The 24,264-nt window shown below is 36.1% G+C and overlaps 1 long non-coding RNA gene across 3 annotated transcripts in view; it reads right to left on the bottom strand.

Annotated features, from left to right (window-relative positions):
- LOC140344892 (uncharacterized) overlaps positions 1–24,264 on the bottom strand; it is a 266,326-nt gene that overhangs the window by 52,446 nt on the left and 189,616 nt on the right. For 2 of the 3 annotated variants that reach the window (XR_011923700.1, XR_011923695.1), the window contains one exon: positions 17,330–17,387. This is a non-coding gene — a long non-coding RNA (uncharacterized lncRNA). Of the gene's footprint in view, positions 1–17,329; positions 17,388–18,177; positions 19,931–24,264 lie in introns of those variants that run through there. The other variant, XR_011923699.1, reaches the window with a different exon arrangement.

Here is a 24,264-nt window from a genome sequence, read left to right as displayed (position 1 = left end):
TCATCATGATGGGGAAACTGTTCTAACTCTTTCTCACTATCCCATCTAAAACTGAAAAAGTAAATTGAACACTAAAGGAAAAATCTAGATGGTGATAATGGCCGTTATGTTTGAAACAAAACTAAAAAAAAAAAAGGCTTTTAGCTCATAAATTTAAGTTACTGACCTGGAGCAACTTTACAAGTCTGAAGTCCTAAAATATAGAAGCCAGAGAATCATGAAAAACAAGAACAGTAATATTAACCAATGTAATTCTATTGTGATTTTCTGAGAAAATTATTCAACGCATGAGATAAAAAAATGTGTAAGCAGAAGCTATTTAGTAATACCATGTGAAATTGCCAAGGATTTAGGCAATTGAAGTCACATGCAAACTGTTTTTGGCTGGAGAAGTTCTGCTCAAAATTGTTAGTGAGGCAATGATCACATTAAAAAAATAAACTGTATTTAGAGGTGGGCAAAATTAAAGTGATAAGTTATAACTTCAGATCTGCATATAATTTTAGGTACCTATATTTATCTCTACTGATTATAGAAGGTAACTTGTGATATGGTATACTCCAACAGCAATGGGAGTAGTTCAGTACTTCTATCTGGCCAGTCCCCCCTAGCAGTCTACATCTAAATAAGCCTAAAACAAATTAACAGCTCAGCTCCTACAATGCTTTGCTCTGTGTAAGAGGTTCTGTAAATTCACATGATGGAGTGAAGTGAGTGGATACAGACCAAGTACACTTTATTTTAAATTTGGAAGCTGTGCCATGTCTTCAAACATAAGCATTGGGAATTTAGCAAGGCAAAACATTTAACTGTCTTCATTGACCTCTTCTGCAGCAACCAGGTGTATCACTACCGAAAACCTAGTCTGGAAACTTTGCTGGAGTGGAACTTTAAGCTGAACACAGAATCTGTAAAATTTTCCTATGCAGTGCCCAACCTTCCCCTTCACCCAGCTCCAATGGTTACCTGCTTGTACAATTTTGGTCAAAATTTAACTCAGGAATAAGGCCCAGGAAAAATGCACCTGGAGATGAATAGTGATGCTTCTGGGTATTGGAAGATTGGGTAACTCCCTTCCCTTCATATAAAGATCCAGCAATAGATGCCTAAGTGGTCAATTGCAAAGCCTTAGATCTGTCATGTGGGAAAAGGGAGTGAAACTATTTGATATGAGGGTTTTATCTTTGCTTAGGCAAACCAAGCGGTGGAGGATGGAAATTGTATAGATATGATTTATATATATAATATAAGCCCAATTTTGTTCTGCATCTTTTGCTCCCAGTTTGTTACATGAATGCGACCAGCAACTTGCCAACATAAGCTGCCAGAGGCCATGGAATATGTTTAGCAGTAAATGGTTACTCTGTCAGTGAAAAGCACCCCAGTGCTAACATAAAAATCTCTCTGGTGGTCCATCCTGTTCCCTTACAATTAGTAGGTAAGAATTTCTTTTCTAAAGTACAGTTGGCAATAAAAAGAGATCTCCTCTCCAACATCACCCTCTTTTCCCTGGCTTGAGAAAGCTTTGTTTTGTGCTTGTATTCTTCAGATCTAGAGTTTCACCTCTTCTTCCAACGTTTGATATATTACAGATGATGTGTTGTGTAGAAGCGGCACCCTTTCCTGCCAGTGCTGCCATTTGGGTTATGCATGGAGCCAATACTAAAGGCTTTTTAACAAAACAAATTTAAATTGGATTTAGAAGCTTCATTTTTAAGGATTATTTAAGGGCTTTACAGGGGACTAAATCCTTTGTTTTAGACTGATTCAAAATGACAAAATAAGACGGAAAGGTAATGCTTTGATAGGGATGACACCTTGTAGAAATGGTTCCAAAACAAACTATGGTGTCTCAAATGTGATCACCCTTTTTTTCATGCTGTAATACTTTTAGCTTTTACAAGTGTAATCATCTGAAATCATACATATATATATATATATATATATATATATATATATATATATATAAAAAAGTTAATATATGCCAACTATAAGGTAAAATTGGTCCTGTAGGATGACAGAGGCACGATAGTAATATTAAAGACTTGGCAGAGTAAGATCAGAGTAGGTGGTTGGTGGATATTGTACACCTTGATGCAGCATGATTGAAGTCAATGCAGTTAAGTGGATTTTTGTGCTAAATTTCCAGTGATGTCATTTAAATACAATTTACAGTAAGCGAATTTCAAAGCATTTCTTTTAACTCCTTTCACTACATTATGCTGGCTGACAGCACAGCTTAAACAGTGATCATTTTTTTTTTAAAAAATAAAAATTATGTAAAGCAACTAATTATGTATTAGAATTGGGATAAATGGATCCCCAAACACACAGCACGAACAATATATGTCAGACATTTGGGGAGGTAAATCAATTTCTCTCTATATAAGTTCCAATAATGTACTTTTGGATTTTCTTGAGTTACCTTAAGAATATGGCCATATTTGCCATTTTAAGGGCATATGCCCTGGAATCTTGGAGAAAGTTTGGAGTGCACAACAGATGTTTTTCACAGCTGTAGGTAAGCATTTGGCAAGTTAAGAGATTCATGCTTAAAGACAAGACATCAGGTACGCAATAAAAAAAATACTTCCTAACCTATTCTGGTGCAAAAATGGCATTTTTAGCAAACAATTAAAAAAAGACAAAGGCACAAATTGTGAAAAATAATGTTTTTTTTAACTGGGAACTTTTTGTGCCCTTAGCCCTCACAGGTCTTTCATGCTGTTATAAGGCACACATGATTTTGTAAACTGTACATGCATCTAAAATGAAAAGTACTCAGCTTAAAATCCCATAGTTAAATATGTCTTCTGTGAATGCTTTCATTAGTATAAAGCAATTTAAATTGTGTTTGTCTGATGTAGGAAAAAAAATAGATGCACTTTGTTCCTCCATCACTTGGTTTCCCACTGGAACAATGTTAAATTCTCCATACTTCTGGGCATGTGAACCTTTCCCTCCCATAACATAAATATGGCTACTTGGGCTGCAATACATCAAAGAGGCCTGCAAAACTGGAAGACCCTCTGAAAAAGCCTCAAAACAGTTCGAAAGTATGCAAAAATGTACCCTTTTTACCTTGCAATCTCAGATTTTATATCTTTGCTTTACAGGCAATAAGTTCATTTTCCATTTAATGCAATGTAACCTAATATGTATACCCATTGCAGACACCGTTTAAAGGTATGTTTATGTGTCCACTCATACTATTACATTTTGGTGAATAGCTCAGTATACAAAAAACAAAGGAAGTGAATGGTGCTGGAGAGAAGGGGATAGCTTTGAAAAGTTATGGACTTAACTCCCTTCCTTTTCCAGCTCCTCTCTAGCAACTGATAAGTAAAGATATGTGTAAAAAAAAATCTTTATGCTGCTGGAAAACACCAAAAGGCTATTTGTTGGCTTTATATTTAGGTCTGCTTGACTGTTGCCTGCTGTATCATTTGCTTGTTATTTGCCCAGCTACGTATGCTCCAATCTAACAAACATAGAAAACTCTTTTTGTCCTCTATCCATTTCTTATATCATCTTATATGACCAGCTTAGACTGTGCTTAAAATTTTCCAAACATAGCAAAGTACTTTTATTATGCTTATCAGTACTGCCGAATTGCATCCAATCTTTGCTCTCCTGCAAAGGAGTGGTAACATTTTTTTAATACAATATTTGCCTCCATTTCTCGCACCTACCTGCCGAGTCTGTAACCAGCAGCCTTTCAGGACTTTGAGGTCTATAGAACCACAGTGAAAAGATGCAGGCTTCCAAAAGGACCTTAAAAAGTGAAAGATTGTACAGAATCTTTTTAGAATGATTGGCTAGAACAAAAGCAGTACTCCTAATACAGTAATAAAGCTTTCCATTGCTTTGTTTATAGAAATGACTGTGTCTCTTTATTGATGCACCTGGTCTTGGAAACTGGTATAGAAAAAATAGTAAATAAAATACATAATTGCAAAATTATCTGAACATTTAATAAATATGATACAAAAGCTCAAATCATAAAGGTCTCTATTGCAGGCCTCCTTTGAAGTTTGATTTAATTCCCTTTAATTAAGTTCTTATTTGCAAAGCACTTGCATTGATAGTCAATCGAACAAAGAGTTATCTGTTTCTCCTGAATATATTAAAATATCAAATTTAGAGTGGATTTTATCCAGTGAACATAAGCGAGTTTGGAGGGAATTCATTTTTTGGGACACATTGATCCTCCTGTGAAACGGGCGTCAGGTAAAAGTTCTACTTATGCCATCAAGAAGCATAGCTACACCAAGATCTTCTACGCAACATTTGCTAAAAGTAATTATGCACCTTTAAGGAAGCTTAAAGGAATCTTTGACTTATTCAGCTAAGAGTTCCTAATATTGGGTGACCTCTATATAGAGCTGCAGGCTGAAATGTAAAGTGTACCATTCAATATTTAAACAATCTAGGCTTCTTCCCCCTTTATGGAATTGACTAATAATAGAGGCAAAATGCACTGAAAAATTATTCTTGAGTAACCCTTGTTTTCTGCCCGTGGTGCCTAGGTGTGGATGATGTTACAGTCCTTCAAGAAATTAACTTGAGAGTCTTCAAAGGACTTCACCTGCTCTGCATGTACCAGAAATTATTCCGTAGGAATGGTAATTTCATGACCAATGATGCGGAAGACGGGTGATGTAAGTATGTTTTTTTTTAGGTGCTGAGATCGGTGATTCACTGTAAAAATAAAGCCAACCTTAATAGCCCCAAATGCTAACTCTATCTCTTGGGTGATCACATTTCCTAGGGGTAGGGTTTTGTATATTACTCCATACCTAATCATATGTTCCCAGCTATGGGGCCCATTTATGACAACAGGTCCAAGTATTTAAAATGAGTTTCTCTACCCTGCAGGTGCCATTAAAGAACGCAAAACCACATCAATTTAATCTTCCCTATTGACGGCAGTGCAACTAGCTGAAATTGCCCAAATTTCAGTGGAAAAAAATCGAAAAGTTTAGTGATATGTTGCCAAGTGGAAATTCCCAATCTGCTTCGGCAATTTAAACAAATAATTTCTCTATATTGACTTTTCCAAAAAATTCAGACCTATTTGCCAGTAATACAGACAATCTTTGTCCTAAAGCTTGCTTTAATTTATACTTTATTACACCTACATCCCAAACCATTGAAGGTATGGAAGGTAAGAAAGCTTCTCTAAATTTTTACCCATCAAAACTTTCCATATAAAACTTCTATCAGTTGTAGCAAATCCAAGCGAAATTGAGCAGCAGAACAGAGAATGCAGAGAGACAGAGGAAAAAACAATTATTTGAAATATCTTCTGAAATAGGTCTCCTGACTGTAATTTACAAGCATTACATTCAAAGTGTACCAGTTCGTAGAGAACTTTTATAGGGTAATAAAAACTCAGATACGGAGTAAGATTTATTCCTTGTTGGGGAAAAGATCATTGCTGTTCAAGCTGGTGTAAAGCTTCTCTCTAATACTATTCATACAACAGAGCTTACTATTCTATTAATCAGCTCGATCTGAATTTTTGTGGTGAGCATGTTGCACTATAGTATCCAATGGAAGGTGTACAATCTCACTTCTAATGCTAGCTGTAAAAAATCTTCTCCATAATGCATAAAGTTTGCACATATTAAGTGGCTTAGACTAAGCTTAGGGCTCTCAAATGAACCCACTCTATGTTGCGTATAGGATCAAACTTGAATTTAAAAAAATAGTTTAACTGAACTGATATTTACATTCAAAATGTATACATTATACAAAAAGATAATTACATAAGTTATTAACTAAAATACTACCTGAAGCTTATAGTTCCAACACAGCTTATGTATTACAATCTGGACAGAATTTCTAACCATTTTCCCCATAGAGGAACCCTTAAAAAATAACTTGCAGGTTTTCAGGGAACCCCTACTATAATAACTATATCCACAGGTCACAGTACATTAATGTGATGACCATTGGGAATGCTGCCACCCTTACAGATTGACAAAAAGATCATTGGTGCCACAGATCTGAGACACACAAACTGCTCAGCGCTTGGACCCCTAGTAACCTCTGGAGGAATCTTGGTCGTGAAATGCTAATCTAGGTTAAAAATAAAAAATAACATTTTATGCATTTCTCAAAATAAATAAATAAATAAATAATAATAAATTAAAATAAATTATTTTTTTATGAAAAATGAATAAATGTGGTCTACATATTACATCTTAAACACATACCATATATGTGAGAACCATTGGTTCACAAAGCACAACCCAATGCTTCCTACATGGGGATGCTCCACTCACCCTACAGCAGTGAACAGATCAACATCTCCTGAAACTGGAAGTTGGAAGACTCACCCTGCACTGATATAAAGCTATGAGGTTTAAGACAAAGGAGACCCTAGGCACCTTAATGTACCTGAAGGACTCTACAATTTGATTTCTTAAAAAGGTACAACATTTCTAAATGTACAAATTTCAAGTTCAGATCCATGTTACAACCCCACTGAAGTCTTAGGTTTTAATCTAGAAGAAAGGAGAGCCCTGCCGTTGGTTGGAAACCATGATTGCAGACTGACTAAGACAAACCTAAGACAAACAGATGCTCCTTAGGATCCTCACCTCCTACTACAGTTTTCTGGTTTATCTAACCTGTCAGATGATGTGACACAATATATATTTTTTTTTTAAATTCTATACTATAGATACTATATTGCTAATTACCAATTTGATACCCAGATGGTTTAAGTCACTAAAGCATCACCTTATTCACTAAGCTAAGCAAAAATGCCCTTGCAAGGTGTTAGCACACTTCCAGTGAGCAAGCTATATTACTTGGTGAATCAACCTCACTGCTTTTTTTTGTCTATACCACAATATCCGATTTCCATCAGTAGGTGGTACTGCATGTGAAGTGTCATTGCAGCAATCTGCCCCAATGTGAGATTTTACATACAGCACCACCTGCTGGTTAATGCAGAAAATGTCTGTTTTACCTTATGGGGTAGTCCCAGGGGCTTTTGGTTTTCCCTTTAGGTTGAAACATTTTTTTCAGATAAACAATGAAGTGAAATGAACACATGATCTCAGGAAGGAAACTGTGTGAAATGAACTGAGATGTAATTGCTATGTGCTGAAATAGTGATTTAATCTAAACACTTCTGGGGGTCAGGAAAGACGTGTTTATTATTGTGTAAAAATTTCTCTGAAGTGACTGAATGAGGGGTTTTGTGTTATTTTTATTTCCTCTGGATAGCCACAAAGTGGTAACCTAAGATGAGATCATTATAAAGTTGGAAATTATTTCGCTAACAATTAAGGCATGGCTACGGTTTCTAAATTCATAGTCAGCTCTTCCCCCTGCTTTTATTTGTCTGCACAAAGAGCCAGCTCTGGGTACAATGCTATGTGAAGTGCTTCAGAGGTACAACTCAACGACTCTGGGAAATTTTCAAGGCAGCTGTATTCACATGAAGGGCGGTACAGTACTAGTACCTAACAAGCTGGATGAATGATTTTGTTTCATTTAAAATCAATGAACTAAATTCTATTTAGAAATGTTTGCAATAAGCTTGAAGACCACATGGTTTGCTTTTAGGGTTTATATATTACAGTAGAACTGGATATAGTAGAAGGATGCTCGGGACATTTAAGGTCGAATCAGAAAAATAGGATGCTGGAAGCTGGAGACGTTAAATAAAACGGCTAACTGCACATAATTAATAAAGGTCTAAAGAAAATAAAAAGCCCACCCTGTAAAAGTAAAGAAAAATAAAACTGCCCCACTGCTGTGCCTCTGACCTGTACTGATTTGCAAAACTAAACTGGGCACAAAGAAACCAATAGGTGGAATCACCTGCAGCAGAGGGGGCTGGCATCCAACACATCTTGAAGTGTTGGGTGTCAAAGATTATTTGTCCTGTGTAAGTATACAAGAGTGAAAATCCAAGATATTGGACAGGCATTAATTTTTATTTACGAGGTTCTTTATTCCTATTTTGTCTTAAAAGTGGCACATTTCTTGGCAGATGTGTTCTCAATATGCTTAAATTCTACAGTCCTAATTATAAATTACAGTCTTTTTTTAAGGTTTTAGTACAGCATCACAACCTCTTGCATATGCTGTAGGCTGGACAAGTTAGCACTTCCAATTCCAAAAAACGGTGAAACATATGTTGTTCTATGAACCCAGGAGAGTTTATACTTGGTGCATGATAGGTAAACTTAACTTTGAAACTGATTTGGTGTTCTGCCACACTGCCCTGATGTCTCACTAACCAATGGCAGCACTTTGTGGCCATGGAAAAGCTGCCATGGGGTTGTGTAATGGCAGTGAGGTATTGGGGCATGGCAAAGCTTCAAGCTGCATTTGATATTAAGGTAAGGTAATGTGTGCGGCCAGAACTGGGGGCCTCCCAGGAGCCTGCTTATGTGTTATAGTAGTTAACCTCATCCTAACTGAATGTTAAACCCTCTTATACTGCCATTTTTACATTTTGGCACTGTGATGGTTTCATCTAAAATCATGGAAAAAAAGCAGGTGGAATTATTTTTTCTTTAGGCTCTCCACTTTCATAGCTTTTAGAAAAATAAAAGCTTTTGCCCCCATTTTACGGATACATTGTATCTTTTAGATAGGGATGGAAGTTACTGGTTATTACAAGGATCACATGGTCAGGAACCAGTACTATTACTTCCCGACCGCAAGTCTAGATTTTCAACCATCCAATAATCAATATTATGAAGTAGCCTGCAAGTAACCATGCACACAGCCAGGATCGATGTGGGTCAGGGAATTTGTCCATGTTGGACATTACACAGCAGTTTGGGCCTTCTGCTTCCTGGAGCATACAGTAAAATGATTTATTTTGCTTTTATACAGTATCTATGTATAGATAACCATATATTTTACTAGGTATACTTTCAGCTTTGTTAAAAAAAAAAGCGTTAGATCTCTTGAGACCTTTTACATGCATTATGTGGCACAGAAGAAGTTAGGAGCAATAAATAGTTATTTGCAATATTTGTGGAAAATAACACTGGAGGTCTAATGAAACCAGGAATCGAGCAACATGGCTGACAGCAGTTTTCCCCAAAAGTAATTGGCCAAGGACAGCCTTGGAGAATTTGTTTATATTCATACAAGATTTTGATTAAAAGCAGAAAAGCATAAAGTTCTAAAGCCATAAAAAATACCCTTCATGGTTTATTACAGCTCACCAAACTCAATCCACAGATAAAATATCACCACTTGGTGGAATGACCAAAGACTCTTTATGATTTTATTGAAGCATTAGTTAAACCTTTGAGTTAAACAGAAAACCGCTTAATAACACTTAAAACTTTCAGATGATGAGTTAAACAAGCAAATATAGAGGTTTGAATAAACATAAAAAGGGCTTTCAAAGACGTTCCACTAAACCAAAACCATATAACACATATAACCAATGCAAAACATGGAAAGCTGAAAAAATAAAGTTGGTTCCAATGATGCATATTTTTATGTAAACACTATAATCATTATTAGAAATGATCCCCACATCAACAAAAAAAAAAAAAAACAGCTTACTTACACTGCGCAGAAGGATCTTAGTAGCAGTTAACACCAAAATAAGCATGTTTATCAACATTTTTTGTAATTTTTTTTTTATCTATCCTGTTCCATGAAAAAACAAACATTACTGATGATTACATTCACTTATAGTGGTAGTATGAAGTTCTGGAATAACTAACATTTTCTGCTGATTTTGCACTGGAGGGCTGAAAAAAAAGATTATATGCTTTTTGCCTGGGTTTTGGGTCTTAATAGGGAGGACTACAGTCCCTTATACTTTGAGATATGCAAGTGGAAAAAAGACACAAAATAGATCATCATCATGTTTTTCCTACCAACACAAGGTTTGTAGATTTCATACATATCAGCAAAAATTCAAAATGCAAAGTACATTAACAATTGCATTAAAAAAAAAAAAAAAAACCCAAAGGTTAAAGCCTTCCTGAGTAGCAGTAATGTATGGCAGTGCTGAACCCAGAATTTTTTTTAAACTGGGTGGGAAGAAATTGTAGGCGGATGTCAGCTCCTGTATTGTGACCCAACTATTCAGTAACCACTCATAAACATCTGGGATGGGTGCTGAAAAGTGCCAGGTGGTGCGCCCAGCTAAAAGGGGCTGGGGAACACTGTATGGGGATCAGGACTAAGGGGGTGCTACACTGGTAATAGGAGCAGTGCTCCTTACATCAGAGGTCAATAAGAACCACCACACTGCCACAGGAGGGAACTACATGGATGCATTGAATATTTAGTGGTCAGTGCCAATCATAAGTATCCAATGTATTACACTACTTTGGTGATCAGTGTAGTGCCCTCCTATTTGGGTGATCAGAGTAGTCTTTCACCTTGGTAATAAGTGCAGTGCTCCTTACATCAGTGGTCAGTGTAGTGCCAATGATTTGAGGGGGAATTACATTGATCACCAATTTAAGGTGCAACACTAATCAGCAATGCAAGGTTTTCCCTTTTGTGTTACCTAAAACTACTCTAGCTTAAAAAACTTACAAATAAAACCCAATGATTAAAATCTCATGAGCATTAATTTCAAATGTGAAGCATTTGTATTATACCTGGTAACCATGCCATCCTTTTACCTAAGACAACAAGTGGCCACTCCAGCCAACATTGTACAGGCATAGTCCACAATTGTAATTATCTGGAAACCGATCCAGAGCAATGATGTGCAGCTGACACTCGAATGGATCCATTTAGACAGGAAGTGACCAAGGACTGCAGAAAAATAGCAAAACTGAGACGCAAAATATGAAAACATAATTTACTTAAAATTAACATTTGTGTATGACAGACCATGCTTTAGCAAACTAAAATGTTATCCACTTAGGTTTAGATCCACTTTTGCAGTACTGAACACTGGTGAATGGTTTGTGCATTTATTTAAGGAGGAGAATGGATAGAAGGAAACCTCTTTCCTTTTCAGCTTAACCCACCAGGGACTCAGATGGAAATTTACCCTCTGTTCCCATGTATCCATCAATAAAAAGAAGAGAGATAATGTGACAAGGCAGAACAGGTGGCAGCAATAGCAGGTTACTAATAGGTTGATCCTTGGGACTGCAGGGTATATCCACAACGATATGTCATTATAATAACTGCAGCTAAGATGCTCTAACCCCATTATGCTAAAAGATGTCGGCAGATTTTTTATTTCTAAACACAGTGGTTCTCCTCTTTACAGACTCCACCCTAGATTCTGCCACATCCTTCCACCCCCTCTCCCATCGACCAGGTCTGCAGTTCCAGTAGCTTAATGTGTAACCCGTCCACAACAACATTTTTCTCTATACGCTTGCTGTAATTCTCATTATGTGTTTTAACTCTATGTATCAACAGTGAACCAACATGCCTTCTGTATTTTTGTTCTGTATATTTGGAGTAAGAAAATAGCTTGTCACTATAAACCACACCAAGTTTTTGGCATGCCTACAAAATAAATCAAGCAGCATGTTTGCAGTTTACCTTCAGCAAAATTTATTAACTTGGTAAGCAGACAATTTTGGAACAGCCATTTCTTCTTTCAATTTTTTTTTTTACATTCTGGCTCTGCAGTGCTTGTTTTAGGGCCATTGCAACACAGTCATCTTCAGAGTCAGGCCTGGAGCGATCGAGAAAAGGAGCATAAAGGAAGGCCGGCATGACTGGGCGGATAGGGAGAAGGCTAGGAAAGGGTTAATGTTGAGTCTCGGAAGTTAGTGAGAGGTGGGGAAAAGGGAGGGCCGAGGTGAAGGAGGGGTTAGGTGGTTAAAAGGTCAAGAACAGAACCTTAGTGAAGGTGAGAAGAAAGTTTCCCGTCCACCCACCCTTTATTGGTTTTAGGATTGTTTAAAATATGTAAAGCTGGTGGGGGTTGGTTGTTAGTAAGGGAGAGCAGTTGAGGTCCTTGGGGTGATGGTTCTTTTGGTGTAATGGTATGGTGGATTGGGGACCCATCTTTGGTGTACAGTCTCCATGGTTTTTGTGGATTGTGGTTTTAATTTGCGGTGGTGTCGTGTGGTTAAAGTAAGGTATGTCATTCCCGAGGTTTGGCAGCTGGGAGCAATTATACACATACTTATTTGGTAAAGCAGACCATCGGTTTATTGGTGTGCTTATGAGGACCAGAAACCAGTAAGGGGTTAAATAGTTAATAGTTGTATAATGCTTATTAAGGTAAAATGTTAATTTATAGTTTTCTACTTTGTTATTTATTTAATTTATGGTTATATTGAAGTTTATATGGATGTTTACTAATGTTATTATTATTATTATTATTATTATTAAACAGGATTTATATAGCGCCAACATATTACGCATACATCTGAATAATTTTAAATTGTTGTAATAGGAGGCCTTCGGGCCATTAACCAAAAGAAATGTATGTGGTTATTAGCTAATGAAGTGGGGGGGGGGGGGGGGTGGTATTGGTTAAAGAGGGGGGTAGGGGTATTGTGTTTTGGATAGGCTGCCAAGATCTGTCTTGCCGCAGTCATGAAAGTGACCATTGATTTGGAAAGGGGTACTATCAGTGATCTCTACTACTCTCATGGAACCGGTCCGCAGTCTGTCTTCTGCAGCACTTGTCTGGTCTCCAAGCATGCCTGTATCTTGTCTACAGTCCGTGACTATCATTTCTTCAAGCAGGTCTACAGTCTCAGTCCTTTCTACCATCACATATACTCACCTTTACGAGGGGCCTGCAGTTGAGGCCCCCTATGCCTTATTGATTGATAACCATTGCATTCAGCCATGCATAAACTTATTAAAAAACATTGATCACTACATTTAAAAGAATAATAAAAGGAAATGTATACTGTGTGTTTTGATGAGAGAAGTATGGAAGCAAAAAGGAGGTGAATACAGCCTGCCTACGGTTCATGTTATAGAAACCGAATATATTGTCTACTATTGGTTTAAAAGGCATTTAAATGTTGCCTATTCCAAATATAGAAACTGCAAAAACATAATAAAGTAAAAATGTAACTTACAATTTCAGCCCCAGTAAAGTGCCAGGTGGTGAAACTACACAGTTCTGTATTGCTAAGTCTAAAACAAACATTTGTGAAAATTAAATAGTTAAACTGATTTAAAGCTGTCCCTATTTTCTAACATCCTCGGCCCTAAAATAAGTATTTTCAAGCAAGCTTAGGACTTCCTCAATGAATGTTGGAAGGAGTTGGATGGACCATAGTTGAGGGTTAAAAAAGCACCAATAGCACGAACTTAAAATTTTCCAGTTTTAATTGTTAACCTTGGACAACTGATCCCTAAATGAACATGTTGGACATTCCCATTCCAAAACGTTCACACATTTCTTTAGTGATTCGAGCCTCAACTCTTCCATCATGAAACAAGTGTGTGCCCATTCAGCCAAAAGATCGTTTGTTAGGTCAGGTAATAATGTTGGACTTGGCTGATAATTGCTAATAAAGTTATCCTGATAGCGTTAGTAAGGGTTAATATTAGGGTGCTCTGAAGGCTGAGACCTGATTTTTCTACACCAAACATGTTAAACTATGCCTTTATGGTCAGGATTTTATTCACAATCTCCATATTTTGAAGAGGTTTTCACACACCTTTGGCAATTTAATTTCATAAATCTACTTTTACTGCATAAAGGAAATATTATCAAAAAGTACTGTGTAAGTATTCCCATCAGTATAATTTAACTTAAAGTATCTAAAAGCTGCCAAATCTGCACAGACAAAATGTGTTGTGGACAGCTGAAAAACTGTTGAAAGCATTTCCTTGTGAAATTTTACTCCCCATGTCACTTGAACAAATGCTGCTTTAGAAAAAATGAATGCTGAACTACCAGAATCACTTAAAATCTTCTATTAGCACTGAATTTATTGTACTGTAGAATGTTAGCCGAATCAGGTAATTGTACACAGTTAAACAATCATTACCTTAAATATTTGTAAGGTCGTCCTTGCAAAAATGGCCAGCAGTTTCGAGCAAACCTTCAACTATAATGGAAAGTACACTTTTACCTCCTGGCTCCCTCTCACTCCCAAAACCTAGCCCATATTCTACCCCATCTCCATCCATGGCATCAAGGATTGGATGACATATCCTGGGATGATTCCGTTAGAAAGCAAAGAAGCCCAAAGCTCAGAAAGAGAAGCTTTGCAATGGACTTGGCTGGATTCTCATGCGATTTTGCTTGCGCTACTTATTGTCCACAAAACTCTGCCAGTAAGGACAGCAATGTCAAAGACTGAGTAAGAAATGTAATTAAGGTGCATTTTTTATCTAGTAAAAGGTTTGGGGAGAGGGCAAAGAATTTAAGGACCATGCATTTGATTGGAAGGACTACGTAAGGAAACAAGTCTTTTTACACAAATAATCACAGGGACTTATTAGAAATTATTTGGCTAAAAAAAAACTGTAATAACTACAGATTTAGCAAGGTAAACTTTAATCTTTCTAGCAAACCTACTAGAATACATGCACCTTAAAGCTGCACTCCAAGCAGATATTTAAATGATCTATTTCTATACAATAATAAATGCAAATATGATTAAATGCTTTGGGCATAAGTAAATGAATTTTGCTTGGAATCAGCACCTTGCAAATTCCTGTACAGCAGAGTTCAGGCTGGGAGAGGAAGAAGTAGAACAAAGAACTAGTCATGTTTGTTGCAGTGCTTTTGTGCTAACAAGGGACATGCTGACAGGAGGTAAGTGAAAAGATATAATTGGGCTGCTTCTTTATTCACAGTCCAATCACAGGTTGGAGATGGGGAAAAAAATATGATCTCCTCTCCTACTACACAGTTTACAGTGTAGCAGAGCTGTGCAAATATAATGACATTACTTTATTTGAAAAATGAAAGGCTCATATTTAATGTTTAAAAGGAATTTGTTTGGCATTTAGCTCAAACCACACTTTCTGATTTTCATTTTCACACCAACAATCTGATACTTTAAGCTCCATAATGAGTCTTGAAAACTTTATGCTTACATTATTTTGAACATAGGGGTTAACAAAAACCACCTTACATATAGTGCAAATGACCAACACAATAGGCCACTTATGCACTAAACATTGAATTATGGGTGGCGAGAGGAGTGGCATGTGACTCCATACATGGAAGGACAAGGCTTTTCTCTGGATTGATTGGAGAGGTCAGGTTCAAGGGTTTTTTGCTACACTGAAATGTACTGTAAGCTTACTATCAAGTAGCTATTACAAGGTAAAATATTTCAAAAATGCTGTAATGGACCTCTGTATACCACCGTTACTCAACCAACAATGGCATAAAACAAAAGACTGAACTCAAAAATTACACAAACGTCTAATAACCTTTTCATTTGAAGTTAAAATTTAACATTTGTATAGGTGGCTATATTAAACAAATGGGTAAACAATTGTGATATCACTAATTATACATTGTACACACATTCTATATTTTAACAGCTTTTCAACATGTGAAGCTTTGCAAAACACAAAGTAATAAGCGTGACAGTTTCATCTCGGGAGATGATGATTCCTCGATGGTTCAAGTGTGCTCCAAGGAAAGCTAGAAGGTTGTACAGTTAACTCCCAGGGTGTCATTCTAAACCATACAACCTACTACCTCAACCTGGATGCACACATTTTCCAATGCAGTCTTCATATCTTCGGCATCTCACTTATTTGTGATGCCACCCTTTTTTAAAATAACTTTATTTGTATATTCTTTATGCTGTATATTATGCACACACAAGTTTTTTTACCCATTTCAGACCGTTACAAAAAATTAAACTGATTCCAAACTGTAAATTATTGTACATCTTCAACGCAATGAAACATACTGAATTCTAACAGCCATCCGTAAACTGTTTTTTTCTATCAGGCCAAAAAATCTTGAGATCGTTCAGTAAGAGAAAACAGCACAATAAAATCTGAATACATGCAAATACAAGCAGGTTTTAAACTCTAAAATGCATCTTTAAAATACTGAAAAATTCTAGACGAAATTTGCATCACTTAAAGAATGATAAATGAGTACGTAACTTTTGCTTTTATTCTACAAAGGATTATGTATAAAAAAAAATCTGACTGGTTTATTAAAAGATTAAATAGTGCAACGTTTTAGGACCTCAATCACACAGACCCACAGAAACGAGCTTGAGCAGAACAATTCACCACAAGATCGGATCTACGGGTTCATGTTATCAGGCAATAGAAGTGTATCGAATTGTATTGTATACAGTGCTAAAAAAATATTCTTTTTTTGGTTTAGCTTTATCAGCAAGAAATATTAACAGCCTACATGCATGATCCATGGCATACATGTATGATAAATGTAATGTGTTTCTTTTTACAAAATCAGATCTTAGTAATTATTTTCTTTCAAGGCAATTAAAACATTACCCCAAAAAAACATTAATAAAAAAGTAAACACGTTGTATGGTACATATGGCCTTCTACGCTACAATTTGACAGTGAATAAATGTATAAATATATATATATATATATATATATATATATATATATACACACATATAATAAAAGAAATAAAATAATGGTTCATAGAAGTATACACTCAGTATTTAAAAACATTTTACAAGTATCATTTGTATTAAATAAAAAACTATTTTCTTGCAATACGCTTAAAAACAATCTGTTTTGTCCTAAAATTTAAAATTAAAAAATAGCGAAATTGCAGTGCAATTTTACTACAAAACATGGCAGCACTACATTGAAAAGGCCCAAAACCACACAGACAAATCTGAACATAAATCTAAGATCCTAGGAATTGAATATAAAATCTAGGATGGTAAAAAAAATTAAATGTTTACTAAAGCTTTTATGTTTCTATTTAAAATATTTTTTTCACTTTTTGCCATCCAGTTTGTTAATAGCCAATTTTGGCCTCAGACAACAAGTACCAAGACCACACATAGCAACACATTTTTGAACATCTTTTATACCTTTCATAATTCACAATCGAGAAGGACGCCCTTCTTCCCTTATCAATCTTTTTAACAGCTGCACATTTGTCATTTAGATTCTTTTGCCAATATTTTGATATAAGGCTCCACCTTTTATTATCACAGCAAGAATGACCTATTATCGCTTTAATTGCTTTTATTTTCCCCCACAATTGCTCTAATTGTAGTACTTTATCCTAATTTAAAAAGTAAAAAATATATACATTTATACATATTTTTTAAAAATTAACCGCAGTATAAAATCCGTGGGTATTTTAATTTATAAGTCAATGATTTTACTGATTTTTACAATAAAATTATCAAAAAAAAAAACCTTTAGTATACTTTTATAAGCATAATAAATGCTTCATTACCTTTGCTGGTTTGCTGCAATCTTTATATATTCTTTTCTTCAATTTCCTGGTATGTTTGCTGAAATAAAAATAAAATATAATATAAAGGTGGGCATGTTATAGAAAAAAACACTTTATATACACATGTGTTTATTTTTAATTACTCTTTTGATCATGTATTTATAAATCGTAACTTGAACACATCCAGCTAAAGAAGGCCAGAGAATGGAAGATATGGATAATCATGTAACTTTATCCTCAACTGCCCTCATGCACAAAAAGAGGAAAAAAATAGCATTTTTACCCTTTAATCTTGCCAGTGGTCATTTAACATGCATTGAGGAAGATTTTTACTTAGGTGCAAAATAAAAAAAAACTTTTCAATTTCAAGTAAGCAGCCACATATTAACAAAAACTTTGCAAGCGATTATAAATTAAAACCCCCAAACTGTAATAACATTTTTGTCTTAGTTATCATTTTCTATAAAGCGCTTTAAAATATATTTGTTATAATACTCAGAAAACAAACTGTATACACTTTGCTTTGACTTAAAATGTATTTTCGCCATTTTCGTTAGTTTTTTACATAAAAGCATAGGAACCATCTTTACTGGTTTAACTGACTTTTTGAAATTACAAAAAACATATGTACAGTAATAAAGTTAGTTTGCATAGTTTTCTAAAAAGAATCCGAAAAAGAAATGAAAATTATTCATTTTAGTAAACCAAAACATATCTGCAAGTAACACATTAAATACTATAATATATACAATATATTATTCAAACAAGTTTAGGAAATTCATTAAGCAGCAAACATTAAAAGTGACGACATCTGCAACACAAACAAAAGTAAAATAAAAAAAATATACCTGTAGTTATGCACAGGAATAGTCTTACTGCCACTTCAGCGGAATTTAAATGAGATGACTTTGAAAAGTTTAGGTTTTTTCTAATTAGAATTTTAAAAAAAGTGTAAGGAAGCTGTATGACTGAATCGTGACATTTCCATTAACTCAGGCTTGCTGTCTTTCCAGTGACTCCTTAAGGAGGACCTTGGTGTACTTTTTTTTTTTAACTTCAGCTCTTAGGATTCCAAGCACAAAGCACTGCACAAAATCAGCACCAATCCTTGCCGCAACATTTTGCACAGCAGTGGAGGTGGGAGAACCCAGAAAATACATGTAGACCGTTCGCTTTTTGTAAATAGGGTAGTCAAGGATGTTTCACGACAAGGGGTGGTGATGTGGGGGGGTGGGGGTAACAGAGGCAGGTTTCCAGTATGCTTCACTGCTGAGCAATGAGCTCATGATGAATGCAGTCACCCCATTTGCCTTGCATTAACTGCCTGATGACTACTCTAGCGCTAATATATTTTAATTTATTGTGACCGTAACATTCAATAAGAGGCAATATAGCCTTAGGAAACCTATTAAAAAAAAATTAGGTGGCGATAATATTTGTATTGTTCCTTTATCAGTATCAAGATAAGCAGCAAAAATTTATCAGGCGTGAAAGGGACAGCCTACTGGTGTCCTGCCAAAAAAACAGAATAAAGACGAAGTTGTGCTTCAAAGCCGAATTGCTTGCTGAGCCTGGCTAAAGTCAAGTATTAAGATCCGCCATTTTCCGAGCCATGAAAGAAAAGGGGAAAAAAGATGGGAATAAAAAAAAAGCAGCACGGATGTTGCTATCCAAGACCCCTTGGCACCCACACAAAATCTCAGCCGTAAGGTCACATGATCTTCTGCCAAGCCGGGAGTGCATTCCCATAAACCATTCTGTTGATTTTGCGAAGGCAGCTATTGTCTAGCTTACTGTACACCCTCGGCTCAGCCCACTCTTCATTAAATTAGCTAGCAGAAAAAAAAAGAAAGAAAAAAAGAAAGAAAACGCATCACCTTTGGGGGTTGGGTGTCATGGAAACGTCTACCTGGCAAACTGCCCACTTTCTCTGCCCATCAACCAGAAATGGAATCGTAGCTATTTAAAAGGTTGATGACTAGGAATGCAAAGTTGTCTTCAGTGAATCTGATTCATTTGCACAGAAACTCTTCAAGCTACTTAAGAGCAAAGAGAGAAATCGAAGTGAGGACATGAAAAAAGCATGATAAAGCTCAAGATTTTTTACAATTACTTTTAGAAATCTCTCAAAAATAAAGAAATCTCTTTGCTGTGGAAATGTCCTTCCTTACTTTAACCTCTTTAGTGCAGTAACCTTACAGGACCTTCACGTAGAGACATTACTGCATTGTATAAAACTACTTGTTAGATTTGGCTGCTCCTAGAACTTTACTATCTGCCAAATAAGAGAAAACCGAAAACTTTACCCCACATCTAAAAGGGTTAAAAGCAGGCAATTATCCCCTCCTGTCATTGAAGGGGTGAATCGCAGTAGCTGCCAATAGCTTGTTCTTTTCAGAGTTGCTTGAGTATTGTATAACGGGTCCTTTCAAATCTTGTTCAGCGTCGTCCAACTTAAAATTCCTTATAAAATAGGAGCACGGCAATAGCCAACAGCAAAAGTTTGCATGGCAGATACAATATTGAAGTATGTGTTCTTGAAAGTGGTGTGCTGAAAAATCTGTTTAGATTCCAGTAGTATGATGAAGCTCAGCTCTAAGTCCCCGCCCTTCTTTTAAATTTAAAGCACCCGTCTCCAAAAATATAAGGAAAGTAGGAACCTCAGGCTTTCAATGCAACAATTACTACAAGATTGGTGTTTTGGATTTTGACATTAGTAGATCTCAGTGTTGGTTTTCAGCACAAGAAAACAAGTAAAAAAAAATTTTTAAATATTTACTTGCCTATATGTCTGATTGGTTACTGGATTCAAATGCCTAAAGAGAACCTGCCATTCCTATGCAAGAATTTGAACATTTAGAGAGATTTATAAACCTGTGAATGTGACATGAACTAAATAATCACTGTAGGAAAATCTTTCTGGCACACAAGTTATAAATGCAGGAAATAGCCAACCATGACTGGTGAACCCCATATTTACTGCTGTATAAACATGGTATAAAGTATTCAATATACATCTAACGAAAAAAGTTCAGCCTTGGATAGTAGAAAAAAATTAAAACCCTTTTGTGTTTGTTTGTTTTTTGTACCTTGTGTACCATTCTCTTTGTCTCCTATCCTGGATGGCAACAGAACACAGGAAATCCCTAAAAAGGTAAATGAATTTAGGAACAGTTTTCCCCCTCCTTCTGATTTACAGACATACTCCTGGACATAAATTTTAATTATATTTCTGCACAAGTATCTAGGAAGGATTCCTTAATCACCCCTTATTTTGCTTTATTTTATTGGTTTTAGGAGATGGGAGTTGGGGTAAGAGGTTCCAGGATATACATTAGATGCTACCTCAACTCCCTGAGAACATATTGGTATCATACATCTTCTGGCTTGCGTAAACTGTTTAAACATTATTGTGTTTTCAAACTAAGTAATTTTTAAGATAATTTTGGTTTTCATAAAATCTGTGTCCCACTGGGGAGATCACCTTGCACTTCCACTCCCATAGACACAATCAGAAGTGAAGAAATCCTTCCATAGAGAATGTCCTCTTAGATAACTGCAAACACAGTGTCACCATTGGAAGGTTTCCATTCTATTTCTATCCCTGTGCCCACTTTAAAACTTTCTTTACTTTCAACTCCCATTCTAATGGTGGGGCCCACTAGGGGTGGGTCACAACTCTGAAAAGGCCAATGGTTCCTGCAACATACAATGGTTCCTACTCCATAGCATGTTGGTTGAGGGCAACTTTTTCTACTCCGGATATGGCTATCCTAAATTACCTAAAATACTTAATTTTTTAAAACACTGGAATATTTTTACCTTATTAATAATATTATTATAATTATACCCCAAAATTTTGGTTGAACTTTAACCCTAACCCCCAACTTGTGTCCATGGCTTTGGTTTACATCAAATTGGTTTCTCTTCTAATAAAAGTCTATAGAAATGCAAAAGCAGCTTAAAGCAGGTCAACTGTATGCCAAATGCACCTGCAGTGATTTCTGAATGATCTCAGAACCATTTCAAACTGATTTCTAAAGCAAGCTGCATTTGTGCAATGAAGATCATTAACACTGGCCTGAACTGAATTACTAAATTGAGCACTAATTTTGTCAGGGTTCTGGAATTATCTTTACCTAAAGGTTTTTTAATCTTTACACAACACTATGATTTCAGCACATAAAATGAACACAATATAAGCGGGGGAGTAGTCGTAAAAAAGAAGAGGGGGCACGGTAAACCGCCCACCGCCCTGAACCTGCAATTCCATACAGGAGATGTGGCCCGTGGCTCTGGCTGGTGCGTCCCCCCACCCCCCCAGCGGGGTCCCACTCCTGAGCCTGCGGGGGGGCAGACTGGCCAGAACCGCGGACCACCAATGAATTTCTTTGCAAAATAAAAATGGGCTTGAGTGCCCATTCAATAACAAACTGAGGACACAGCATTCCTACCCATGCCCGCCCCACTACACCTGTGATTATAAGATATATTCAAACCAAAGTATCAGAATATGCTTGCGTTCTCATGGTCTAACTTCTAGAGCCAGACTGCTGATTATAATATCCACCATTGAGCTTAGCCAACAGGGTGTTTGTGGCCAAAAAAACAGAATATCAAAAGTGGAATAACAGTACATAAACTTGTAGCCAAATTAGGTTACTTTTATCTACCAAAATTAAGAGACGTTTTCATGGATATCACCTGGTATTGTTTTACATAATTTAATTTTCCTCTACAGACTGTAAAATGTGATAAAGATGTAACTTTTTCCCAAGCTTTTGATTTGTACAGTTTTTTTTAGGGTTATTATCTAGGTTAACGTGAACCTGTGACCAGGTTTTAGGCAAGTAAATAAACTGATCATCCAAAACATTTAAGCCATTGGTATATGAAGTGGATAACATTGATGATCTCATTACAATGGCAGCTGATAAAGGGTTTGGATATATTCGGCAGCATATGAACAGTCGGTTCAGTTGAAGGTGATATGTTGGATGCAAGGCTAGGGGGTCTTTGACAAGGGCTAAATTGTTGGATGTTAGGTTAAAGTATCTCCAACTTGGCAGGTCTTGTGGGGTTTCTGGCAATGCAGTGATTAGTATCTACCAAAGGTGGTTTAACAGAAGATAACCAATGACAAGGTCATTGTCACCAATGGTTTATTGATGTGTATGGTGGAGGAAGGTTAACCTGTCTGGTCCACTCCCATTGAAGAGCAACTTTAGAACAGTTCTAAAGCCAATGGAAACATTCAGAAAGTCTAGGGAATGCTGTCAATTTCACATAGATATATATCAAGCATATTTGGTATTTTTTTTCTATTCTCTGCTTTCAGACGTTATATTTTGGGGGTTTGGGGTATAGTTTAGGCCAAAATGCATGTAGGTTAATAACTAAAACTTTTATCCAGATCTGACAAATCAGTATCGAGGTGTTCATGTGATTGGAAATCACATTGATTGGTCTCCAATGAGCCACAGCTGTAACCCTTCAAAGACGTGCACAATTGTGGTTTGGGAATTGTCAGTAATTTAAGCACTGGGAATGTGCTGAAGAAATTTTAATTTAGTATGCAGCAGTGGAAAGTGGGTTAAAGCAGGACTCCAAACTGATAAAGTAAAAAATGAAAACAGCTTTGTAAAATATATATTTGCAACATAAATTTATGTTAAAAAAGTATAAAATCTTACTTCCTTTATTCAGTTATTTAAAAATAAAGTTTATGTTACCTTTCAATACTTATTTGGGTGTAGATATTTTACATGTGATTGGATAAATAAAGCCATTTTAAAAGACTGGGAATACATTTCTTAACTCATTTAGTAAATCAGCCCAAAGATTTCAGGCACACAAGAAGTGCATTGTGAGAAAGTACAATAAAATGCAACCACTGTGCAGCACTTTACAGCAGGAAGAAAAATCACTATAAACCTACACATACATACAAGCTATACACAAACCATAAAATGCATATAAAACTTTATTATGCATTGAGCACATATTGTTGCACCCAAAGTTTGTTTATAAAGATATGTGGATAGATATATGTGTATATATAATGTATGTGTATATAGGTGTATATGTGTGGGAATGTTTGGGATCCGTTTTTCTTTGTCCAGCCACACACAAGGGTCAATTAACAAACAGACCATCAAACAGATGTCAGGAATCTGATACAGTTCCCATAATAATGCGGATTACCAGTAGGGCATTTAAGGGGTAATTAATCAATCAAGCAGAGATAGATGAATAGCTGGACAGATGGGTTGGGGTTTTGGCCCATCCAGAACATTTGGTGACACCTACATTAGATCACCCTGCCCGGCTTTGCCTCCAGTTTCCCATATCGAATTATCTAGAAGGTCTAGTAATTTCCTGAAGTTTGAAAAAAACAATCTATAGCTAGGGGAATGTGTCAGCCAATAGGTATTCTACAGATCACACCCAGTAACCAATTCTAACTCGCCACTGATCCTAATGAGAATTAACTGTATAAATATGGGAACAGAGAGAAGGGAGGGCTTCTCTTCTTCAGAGGGTCTCTCTCTTCTCCTAAGGGTCTCCCTTCTTAGGCTCTTCTGAGCTAAACTCCTATGGAGCTCTTCTCTTAGGAAATTAGGCTCCTGGGGTACCCAACCACATCTTAGCAGGTAGCCATTTCTGAATGCACTCTTACATTGTCTTATATGTGTTTATGTTATTGGTATGTTGGTTTTGCTGTTTGTAATTGCTGTATTATGTACTAACCATTATTAGATTACTACAGGGGTTTACCTACTAACAACCTTATTCTCATTTACTGTTGAACAAAACAAAAAAATGTTTTGTTGATTGAAGTTCCTATCAGTATATCAACCAATATTGCTGTGCGTTTTATGTTTCAACTTGTTTCTAAATTAAACTGATTGAATGATTAGCTATTATTTGTGCAT

Source organism: Pyxicephalus adspersus, chromosome 1, assembly GCF_032062135.1.
Source record: "Pyxicephalus adspersus chromosome 1, UCB_Pads_2.0, whole genome shotgun sequence".
Classification (NCBI taxonomy): Eukaryota; Metazoa; Chordata; class Amphibia; order Anura; family Pyxicephalidae; genus Pyxicephalus; species Pyxicephalus adspersus.
Note: the sequence above shows the minus strand (reverse complement) of the source record. Positions and strands in the feature narration are given on the sequence as shown.